The following is a 13,458-nucleotide window of genomic DNA, read 5'->3' as shown; positions in this document are numbered from 1 at the left end:
ACAAGGGGAGTTGGGAGAATACTCGAAAGTTATGGAAACCCTCGACTGTGTCTCGAGTTTGCATAACTGTAGAGAATTCTCCCAACTGCCCCTTGTGTTCAGATGAGGCTATGTAAACATGGAAAACGTCCTCTATTGCTTAAATAACACAACAAAATATAAAGCAAATACAAGAGGAGCATTTCCAGAAGGCAGTTTGAAGCAGATTCAACCAAACCTTTGCCTATTAGGTGCATCTAGCAAAATAGTTCAAAATGCTCATGAGGCTTCATTTTTCTGGTGCAAACAGGAAAAGTGTGAATTATGTTGATTTCCGTTCAGCTGACTGAACATAACACTGTATGCAATCAATGTAACATGGAGAAAATTTAGCATGTAACAGGGTCCCTGATGCATGAGCCCAAGTTACTGTATTGATGCCTGTCAAAGAATAGGTTATTGGCTAAGCTCCTCTGACCCTATGATTTACCAGTTTAAAAAATTATATACTAGCCCAAAACAGTCTTGTGAAAGTTAGCTAATAGGCACCCAATTTACTGTGGCCATAATAATCCTTTGAAAACTGAAAACCCAAAAGTTGTTTTTCAGTAGCTGTGTACCAACAGGAGAATCCTTCAAGCTCTCCTCTGGATCAGAAACTATCCAGAAGATGGAGGTTATTAAGATCGCTTGAGATTTAAACTTGACAGGGATTTATCTATCTTTTAGGATAGGCCCCCCTCCTTCCCCTTATATCCCCACTTTTCATCAGGTTGGTCTCAACTGAAGTCCTTTGTATCAAGCTTAGTTTTATGATTTTCTTATGACTAATGCAAACTGGTCATGGAGACATGGAAGGAATCAACTTCCAACTTTATTGCGACATTGCACAAAGAAAATATACTTACAAAATTCATTATTGCAATAAGAGAATGTAACAAAAAGAGTACGCGATAACCAGGTTAGCTATTGGCTTAATCTTTTCTTCCTCACCACGGCCATATTCAAAATCGATTCGGAGTCAAGGCTTTGCGTTGTGAAACGCATGAACAATAATTACACCACAAACACATGGATGTAGCTTAATCAAAAATCCTACGGCTGGTGAAGGACGGGCTCTGCTACACAGACTTCCTTCTTTTAGATCGGATAACCGACTCTTTCCGAATAAACTACCGTCTTCGCAAACTCCTGAAATGTCGTGACGGTAACGTAACAAGTTCTGCATGTTCGCGATGGTAATAAACCATAATCGACAGAAATTCTCAAACCAGAAAACTCTTCTCAACCCATACGATTCCTTCCCTAATTGCCTTTTCACCAAATAAATACAAAGGATGGTTGTTACTAGTGATATTTCCGTTGCAAGTACGACAAACATAAAACAGAATCCCTTCGGCCATTCTCTTCCCTTTTCTTCCGGTTAGCTTTTTTATTGTGTTCCCATCTGACCAATCAGTGACGACAACGGAATGGAACCAGCCAGAGCTCTCGGTATGTACTTTAAGTAGGGTTATTAAAGTGTATCATAAAGGGCATAAATTATATAAAAAAGCTATATCAGCATATATAGGTAGCTATAGCAAAGTACATACATGTATATCCATCTATGCCCATATATCTCTCTGTATACCCATGTATTTCCATGTATATCCATGTATTCCCATGTATACCCATGTTTGTCCATCTGTATCCATGTACAGCCATGTATACCCATGTATAACCATGTATATCCATGTATATCCATGTATAACCATGTATAACCATGTATTTCCATGTATACCCATATATATTCATTTATACCCATGTATATCCATGTATGCCCATGTATATCCATGTATAACCATGTATGTCTATGTATACCCATATATACCCATGTATATCCATGTATGCCCATGTATGTTCATGTATACCCATATATATTCATGTATACCCATGTATATCCATGTATGTCCATGTATACCCATATATATTCATGTATACCCATGTATAACCATGTATTTCCATGTATACCCATATATAATCATGTATACCCATGTATGCCCATGTATGTTCATGTATGTTCATGTATACCCATATAAATTCATGTATACCCATGTATATCCATGCATACCCATATATTCATGAATACCCATGTATACCCATGTATACCCATGTATATCCATGTATGTCCATGTATACCCATATATATTCATGTATACCCATGTATATCCATGTATACCCATGTGTATCCATGTATAACCGAGTATGTCCATGTATACCCATATATATTCATGTATATCCATGTATACCCATGTATGTCCATGTACACCCATGTGTATCCATGTATAAGCATGTATGTCCATGTATACCCATGTATGTCCATGTATACCCATCTACATCCATGTATAACCATGTGTATCCATGTATATCCATGTATGCCCATGTATGTTCATGTATACCCATATATATCCATGTATAGCCATGTATATCCATGTATAGCCATGTATACCCATGTATCTCTATGTGTGATATGATATGATATGATATGATATTTTATTATTTATGCACGGTAAAATCATCAGCTAAGATTACAAACAATGCTAAAATCTAAATTACAAAAGGTAAAATTTTAAAATGATTACAATAAAATACAAACTAGTTAAAATATAAAATATTTAAAAATATTTAAAGTTCAAGCTATAAACTAAAAGCTGTTTTCCGTGAATGCCGTGCGTTGGACTTAAAGAATGTCATTAATCTTGCGTTTAAATACCCCCAGAGACTCTGTGTTCCTTATATCGCATGGTAGACTGTTCCATAATGTGGCGCCATTGTAGCTAAAGCTTTTTCGGTAATAATCAGTGCGCGGTAATGGAACATTGAGCTTATTTTCAGAGTCCCTGAGGACATAAGCAGAGTCACGCCACGTAAACTTTGAATACAGATACTCCGGAGCTAGCCCGTGCAGACATCTAAACACCATAGTGGCTTTATGAATTTCCTGCTGGCGTGCAAGATTTTTCCACCCTAAAGACTCGAGTAGCTCAGTTGCATCAGTATCATAGTTCGAGAATGTCAACACACGGGCTGCTCTATTTTGCAATTTCTGCAGTTTGTCTCGTAGCGTTTTCCCACAGTTACCCCAAACAATGTCACAGTAATCAAAGTGAGGTTTTACTAAAGCTTGGTAAATGAGATGTAAGGTTGATGCTGGAATCAGGTGCCTAATTCGCTTTAGGGCCCCGATACCAGAGGCGATCTTTTTAGTTAATTTTTCGATGTGATTATGCCAATCGAGTTTATCGTCTATTATCACACCAAGCGATTTTGTAGCTGTAACCTGGCTCACTTGAGTATTGGTCATTCTAATTGTTGGTGAAGCTGTGAGAGTATTCAGTCTCTGCCTTGACCCTATTAGCATGAATTCGGTTTTGGTCATGTTCAATGTGAGTTTGTTCGCTTGTAGCCAGTTGAAAACGTTTGCTAGGTCTTCATTTAGACAAAACTGAACATTCTCAAGATTGCTGCCCGCGTATGTAAGGTGCGTGTCGTCAGCGTACATTCTCGGTTTACAATTTGATAAGCAATTTGGAAGATCGTTGATATATAATAAGAACAATAATGGACCGAGGATGGTCCCTTGAGGGACGCCGCATGTCAATGTGCAGCTATTGGATAGCGACCCGTTCACAGAGCATTTTTGTGGGCGGTTTTCTAAGTATGACTGAAACCATTTGAAAGATTTGCCATGTATACCATAATAGTTTAGTTTCGATAGAAGGATCTGATGATCAACAGTGTCAAAAGCTTTTTTCAAATCTAGAAAAATGACTCCATTGATTTTCCCGTTATCAATATTATATGCCCAAGAATCTGTCGCTTCCAACAAAGCTGTTACAGTTGAATGATTAGCACGAAACCCTGATTGATTTTGACATAGAATATCGTGCGCTTCCAAATAGGCATAAAGCTGTTCATAAACTATCTTTTCAAACACCTTTGCCACTATTGGAATCACCGATATTGGGCGGTAATTGTTAACATCACCGCGGTCACCCTGTTTATAAAGAGGGGTAACCCTTGCATATTTCCAGTCATCTGGAAACGTCCCTTGACTAATGGATTGATTGAAAATATCACATATCGGCATACAAATAAGGTCAGCACATTCCCTGACAAACCTAGCAGATATTTTGTCAAGGCCCGTTGCCTTTGACTTGTCTAGTTTATTTAAAAGTGAAAATACTTTGTTTGGATTGGTGGGTTGGAGCTTAAACCGTTTATCTGTAACAGTAAGATATCTTTGATAGCTACCATTATCACAATTTATCTCACTGGCAAGTTTTGGACCAATGTTAGCAAAGTGGTTATTGAATTCATTTGATAGCTCCAACGGATTAGTTATCGTTAATCCGTTCACTTTTAGTGACGCCACTGACGTTTTCCCAGATTTCCGAGAAGTTAGCTCGTTTATAGTCTGCCAGGTCTTTCGGGAGTCGCTGGTGTGCTTATTAAAACTATTTTGGTAATAAACTTGCTTAGCTGAGCGTATTTGCTTATTGACTATATTTCTTTGTTTCTTAAATAATGCCCAATCGTTAGGATCATTTGTCTTGCTAGCTTTGATTTTTAATATGTCTCTATTATGCATAAGGTCTTTCAATTCAGAGGTAATCCACGGAGAACTCCTTGAACGAACGCGCATCGTTTTCAGTGGGGCATGTTTGTCAGCGATAGCCAGAAATGTACTTTTCCATTGCTGCCACATCACGTTTGGGTTGGAAGACTCGTATACATTATCCCAACATTGAGATAGAATATCATAACGAAAATTTTGGCGATCGAAATTTCGGAAATTTCTATATGTAATAGAATTATGTCCATGAGACACCCCGTTCAGAGCAAGTTTTCTATACACATACACCATGCTGTGATCACTTATCCCGATATGACAAACTCCCGAACAAGCAATCTTATCCGAGCAGTTGGTATAAATTAAATCAATTAGAGTTGATGAGGTGTACCCATGTAAATCTATGTATAACCTTGTAAATCTATGTATAACCTTGTATAACCTTGTATATCCATGTATATCCATGTATATCCATGTATACCCATGTATGTTCATGTATACCCATGTATAACCATGTATGTCCATGTATACCCATTTATGTCCATGTATACCCATGTCTGTCCATGTATACCTATATATATCCATGTATAATCATGTATATCCATGTATATCCATGTACAGCAATGTATTTCCATTTATATCCATGTTCAGCAATGAATATCCATGTATATCCATGTACAGCCATGTATATCCATGTATACCCATATATCTCTATGTATGCCCATGTATATCCATGTATAACCGTGTATATCCATGTATACCCGTGTATATTCATGTATTATCATGTATATCCATGTACAGCCATTCATATCCATGTATATCCATGTACAGCCATGTATATCCATGTATATCCATGAACACCCGTGTATATCCATGTATATCTATGTATGCCCATGTATTATCGTGTATATCCGTGTACAGCCATATATATCCATGTATACCCGTACATATCTACATACAGGCATGTATATCCATGTACAACCATGTATTTCCATGTATGCCCATGCATATCCATGTATATTCATGTATTATCATGTATATCCATGTACAGCCATGTATATCCATGTATTTCGATGTAAAGGCATGTATCTCCATGTATACCTATGCATATCAATGCACAGCCATGTATATCCATGTATGCCTATGTGTATCCATGTATACGAATGTATACCCATGTATGCCCATCTACAGCCATGTATGTCCATGTGTATCCATGTACAGCCATGTATATCCATGTACACCCGTGTATATCCATGAATATCCATATACAGACATGTATGTCCATGTATACCTATGTATACCCATGTATTATAATGGATATCCAAGTACAGCCATGTATATCCATGTATACCCATGTTCAGCCATGTATATCCATGTATATCCATGTACAGCCATGTATATCCATGTATATCCATGTACACCCGTGTATATCCATGAATATCCATATACAGCCATGTATGTCCATGTATACCTATGTATACCCATATATTATCGTGTATATCCATGTACAGCCATGTATATCCATGTATACCCATGCATTTCTATGTATACTCATGTATAACCATGTATGCCCATGTACAGCCATGTATATCCATGTACAGCCATGTATTTCCATGTATACGAATGTATATCCATGTATGCCCATGTACAGCCATGTATATCCATGTACAGCCGTGTATATCCATGTATATCCATGTACACCCGTGTATATCTATGAATATCCATATACAGCCATGTATGTCCATGTATACCTATGGATACCCATATATTATCGTGTATATCCATGTACAGCCATGTATATCCATGTATACCCGTGTATATCCACATACAGGCATGTATATCCATGTACAACCATGTATATCCATATATGCCCATGGATATCCATGTATACCCGTGTATATTCATGTATTATCATGTATATCCATGTACAGCCATATATCCATGTATTTCCATGTAAAGGCATGTATATCCATGTACAGCCATGTACACCCATATATGCCTATGTATATCCATGTATACCCATGTATACCCATGTATATCCTTTTCTGTCCATGTACAGCCACGTATATCCTTGTACAGCCATGTATATCTATGCATGCTTATGTATACCATGTATATTCATGTAAAGCCTTAAGCCATTTATACCCATGGATACCCATTTATATTCATACACACCCATGCGCGCTCATCCCTACGCAATTGCTAAAATTGCGTTCATAACTGCGAGGATCATAGTTTCACTTGATTTCACATCCGCAGTTCACCATATTTCATATATCATTTCATAGTCAACAACTGTTTGCATAAGAATGATGTGGTAGCCTTTGAGATCCACGAAGTCGTCATGGTCGGTCGGTGGGGCAATTACAAGAATATGAGTACCGTCCATCGTATCAGCACACATTGGAAATCCCCATCTGTCTTTGTAAATGCGCATGACTTCTTTAAAATATTCTCCTTTAGGTAACGTGATAAACCGCGACTTCAGTTTGTTGACAATTGCAGCACACACTTTAACACAAGTGCAAACAAAAGGTGGAGATACACCAAACAAATTAGCAAAAGTGCGCTATTCTGCTGATGATGCTAAGTACGACAGCAGAATTAGCAATCGCAGCTTTGGAGACACGGCTCGATCAACGCATTCTCGTATCTTATTTTTGTTTGTTTCCAGATTTATTCCTTGTGCTTTGCTGCATTGAGAGAAGATTCTACTCTTGCTCATTCTCGAGCTTTTGCTGGTATATTCTGTTGTTTTTCAGACGGCGTGATAAATACATCTTATTCGATGGTTTAACATATAATACGCGCGGATATTTTGAGAGTTGCAAAGCATTTTGCGAGCAGTGAGCAAAATGTCCGCAAGTATTAGCCCATCCTCCTTTTTTTTTTTTCGTTTAGCGTCAAATGCGTTTCCTGGGCAGTCTCGGAATCGGAGTCTCGCTACTCCAGATTCATAGCTGTGGAGCCCGGAAAACAAACAAAACGTGAACCCAAAATGAATATGGCTGAAAAGTTGGTGGATGTTGTTTCAAACTTAAGACAGCGTGGGAAAAAGGATCAACCCCTGAAACTCCTATGCAACATTAAAATGGTTTTAAAACACCGTTACCCATTTTTTTTTTTTAAAAATTCCAAAAATTGGGGTCGGTTGGACAATGCTCAACGGAGAGAATGGCCTTATATGTTAGACCATCGAATAAGAGATTTATTATCCCACTGCAAAAAAGGTGTTATTTTACGGGCGTAGTTCCTTCGGTAATGGCCATATTTTCTGTTGAATGAATGATGTCAATAAAACTATTTTAAGTAGTGGCAAAACTTAGAAATCCGTCTCTGAGTGTGTGGGTGGAGGTGAACATAATAGATTTCTTCTTGGAACATTTTTTTGGGCTCGCGATCTGGCTTCAACTCTTGAATCTTGAATCTTGTTGAGGAGGAGGGGGTGGGGGTAAGCAAGGGCTTAAATGCCCACGATCTATGGTCAAAGCTGATGCCCAGTGTCGATAACCGTTTGGGTTAAAAGCAATTATACTAAGCACCCGAAAACTTAGGTTTTTGTTATGGGGAATAAGTAAGGAACCCACACTGTCGCTTTCCTCGATTCTTTTACAATTTCTCCGATGGCGTACACCATAAGTTCATGTCTCTGACTGACTAAACTACAACCCATTGTTCTCTTATCTTATAGACATACATTGATCAAACGTAAACTGATTGGCTATTGGCTATAAAGATCTTCGGGACAAAAGATAAACAAACTTAATAATTGAAGCAGACAGATAGATACGCTCGATTTCCGGGCAGATATATCATTATCATTACATAAACATTACCTTAATCAATACCAACTATCCTGTTTCCGACATTATAAATGCTTTCGACATGCTTAATAAGACGTTATTAGTTGTTGTCCTTGGACAAATGTTGGTAAAGTTTGAAGCTCCCTATAAAGTTTACAGGAGAAAATACAGTCATTCTCAAACTTTTATTTACTTGTTAACTTTGTGCTTGTGTTTATTGCTTATTTTGGAAAAATACTCACGCGTCACATTTCGCCGAAGAAATATTTATATACATTAAAAATAAAAGGGGTCGTAATATTGAGCCTTGTGGTACGCCACACGAAATATCTAGGAGCTTAGAAGATGTTCCATTCACACTAAACTGTTGCTTGCGATTTGACAAATACGAATGGAAAATGGCAACTGCTGAGTGATCAAAGCCAAAGTATTCTAATTTCTTTATCAAGATCTCATGGTTAAGTATATCAGATATAGATAGATAGATAGATAGATAGATAGATAGATAGATAGGATAGGAGAACGTTAGTTAAACACGGTAATTTCACCAAATTTACATACGTATTTTACATAGAAAATCTGTTTTACCTAAAAGCCGTGTATAATATACAAAGATACCTAAGTTTAAAAATCAATGACCTTAACATACTTTTTACAAAACTTTCTTGATTTAATCAGTTTTTGCCGATGCAAACGTGAAAGATTTTATTTGCTTTCTTAAACCATTTATAGAGGGCAATTGATTTAGCTGGTCTAGCAGCGCATTCCAAATGGTCGCCCCTGTAGAAAGGAAATTATGGTTATATGCAGGGTAATACACGTCTATACATAGATGTACTTGGGTGTACATGCATATATATGATATATATGATAATAAGAGGCTATACATAGATATATATGGTTATAAATAGATATACAAGGACAGCATAAAAATACATGGTTTTAAATGGAAATATATGGACATAGATGATACTACACAGCTATACATGGATAAACATGGTTGTACATGGTTATACATGAATACATATCCATGTAATACATGGCTATACATGGATACACACTGTTGCACACGGCTATACACGGCTGTACATGGATATACATGGGTAAACATGGATATCCATGGGTATACATGGATATACAAGGGTATGCATAGATAAACATGGGTATACATGGAGATACATGGCTGTACATGGGTATATATGGATGTAAATGGCAAAACATGGATATACAAGGGTATACATGGAAATACATGGGTATGCATAGATATACATAAGTATACGTGAAAATACGTGGCTGTACACGGATATACATGGATATACAAGGCTCTACATCGATATACATGGAAATACATGGTTATACATGGATATACATGGGTGTACATGGAAATACGTGGCTGAACAAGGATATAGATGGGTATACATGGATATACATGGGTATACAAGGATATACATGGATATACATGATACTACATGGGTATACATGGGTATACATGTATATACATGGGTATACATGGTATACATGGATATACATGGGTATACATGGATATACATGGGCATACATTGCGGTACATGGATATACATGGAAATACATGACTGTACAATACATGGATATACATGGGTATAAATGAATATAAATGGGTACACATGGGTATACATCGACATACATGGGTATACATGGATATACATGGGTATAAATGAATATACATGGACATACATGGGTATACATAGATATACCACGTTATACATGGATTTACATGGGTATACATAGAGATACATGGGTATACATGAATATACATGGCTATACATGGCTATACATGGATATACATGGTTTTACATGGATACACATAGATACACAAGGTTATACATGGATTTACATGGGTATACATAAACATACATGGGTATACAAGGATATACATGCCTGTACATGGATATACATGGATATACAAGGCTGAACATATGTATACATGGAAATACATGGCTGTACATGGATATACATGGATATACAAGTTAATACATAGATTTACATGGGTACACATAGATACATGGGTATACATGGATATACATAGCTATACATGGTTATAAATGGATATATATGGGTATACATGAACATACATGGGCATACATGGATATACATGGCTATACATGGTTATACATGGATACACATGGGTATACATGGACGTACATGGGTATACATAAACATATATGGGTATACATGGACATACATGGTTATACATGGATATACATGGGTATAAATGGACATACATGGGCATACATGGGTATACATGGAAATACATGGTTATACATGGATATACATGGGTATACATGGACATATAAGGGTATACATGGAAACACATGGTTATACATGGATATACATGGGTATACATGGACATACATGGTTATACATGGATATACATGGGTATACATGGATACACATGCATATACATGGCTATACATGGTTGTACATGAATGTAGATGGGTATACATGGACATATATGGGTATACATGGACATACATGGATACACATGGTTATACATGGACGTACATGGGTGTACATGAACATATATGGGTATACATGGACATACATGGTTATACATGGATATACATGGGTATACATGGACATACATGGTTATACATGGATATACATGGGTATACATGGGCATACATGGGTGTACATGGGCATACATGGGTATACATGAATATATATGGTTATACATGGAAATACATGGTTATACATGGATATTCATGGGTATACATGGACATACATGGTTATACATGGATATACATGGACATACATGGGCATACATGGATACACATGCATAAACATGGCTATACATGGTTGTACATGGATGTAGATGGGTATACATGGACATACATGGGTATACATGGACATACATGGTTATACATGGATACACATGGTTATACATGGACGCACATGGGTATACATGAACATATATGGGTATACATGGACATACATGGTTATACATGGATATACATGGACATACATGGATATACATGGGTATACATGGACATACATGGTTATACATGGATATACATGGGTATACATGGGCATACATGGTTATACATGGATATATATGGGTATACATGGACATACATGGTTATACATGGATATACATGGATATACATGGACATACATGGACATACATGGGCATACATGGATACACATGCATATACATGGCTATACATGGTTGTACATGGATGTAGATGGGTATACATGGACATACATGGGTATACATGGACATACATGGTTATACATGGACGCACATGGGTATACCTGAACATATATGGGTATACATGGACATACATGGTTATACATGAATATACATGGACATACATGGTTATACATGAATATATATGGGTATACATGGACATACATGGTTATACATGGATATACATGAATATACATGGACATACATGGTTATACATGGATATACATGGTTAGACATGGATATACATGGATATACATGGGTATACATGAATATATATGGGTATACATGGAAATACATGGTTATACATGGATATACATGGGTATACATGGACAAACATGGTTATACATGGATATACATGGGTATACATGGACATACATGGGCTTACATGGATATACATGGGTATACATGAATATATATGGGTATACATGGATTTACGTGGGTATACATTAATATAGATGGGTATACATGAATATATATGGGTATACATGGATATACATGGGTATACATGAATATATATGGGTATACATGGATATACATGGGTATACATGGATATACATGGGTATACATGAATATATATGGGTATACATAGGTATGCATGGACATACATGGGTATACATGGATATACATGGGTATACATGAATATATGGGTATACATGAATATATATGGGTATACATGAATATATATGGGTATACATAGGTATACATGGACATACATGGACATACATGGATATACATGGGTATACATGAATATATATGGGTATACATGGATATACATGGGTATACATGAATATATATGGGTATACATGGATATACATGGGTATACATGGATATACATGGGTATACATGGATATATATGGGTATACATGGATATACATGGGTATACATGAATATATATGGGTATACATGAACATACATGGGCATACATGGATATACATGGGTATACATGAATATATATGGGTATACATGAACATACATGGGCATACATGGATATACATGGGTATACATGAATATATATGGGTATACATGGCAATTCACTGGTATATACCTTTATATATAACAATTTAGGGCCTTTCATACATCCATGATATAATTACATACTATTATGATACACTTTAATAACACTACTTAAAGTACCAACCGAGCTCTCGATCAGAGGCGCTGGCCAAGAGGATCGCAGCTCTGGGAACGAGCAAAGACAGTTTCTTCAGTGTGGCGCGTGCAATACACGGTTGTAGCATTAAATGAAAAAAATATCTTACTCTACGTTCCAAAAATTTCTTCTTTTTCAAGTTTACCTAGTCTTAAAACGGATGTTGAATCCAACAACAATTTCTTCTTACTGTAAATAAACACAAGCTGACCTTCTGACCTCTACAGTTTTCAATATTTTCAGACCAAGAATAAAAATGTCACACACAAGCTTGCTTCCACAAAACACAGTCTTATTATCAGGGAGAAAATGAAATTAACAGCAATGGATAAAGGCTTTTTGCTGATTGTGATGGAGATCAGTATTCAAATGTTTGCGGAAGACTTGACTTCCCTCTTTGTTCAGTGCCGGCAGCCTGAGCGGTAGGCACGCACAACAGTATTTGAACAGAATTATCGATCCGATGGTGGATTTGCTGTTCGCGATTCCTTACAATGTAGTCCAAGAAGTTATTTCTTCATTTTCCAGAGAGGATAATACATTAATTCTCATCGTTCCAGCCCGGCGTTAATCGAGGAATTCCCAATAATGCCATTCCAAGAGCAGATGGTTCAACAACGATTCCGTTTCCACTCGATAACATGTTGCGAAGGGCAAGTCATACATAAATAATATTAGAAACTCA

This window comes from Montipora capricornis, chromosome 1 (genome assembly GCF_036669925.1).
Source record: "Montipora capricornis isolate CH-2021 chromosome 1, ASM3666992v2, whole genome shotgun sequence".
Lineage (NCBI taxonomy): Eukaryota > Metazoa > Cnidaria > Anthozoa > Scleractinia > Acroporidae > Montipora > Montipora capricornis.
Note: the sequence above shows the minus strand (reverse complement) of the source record.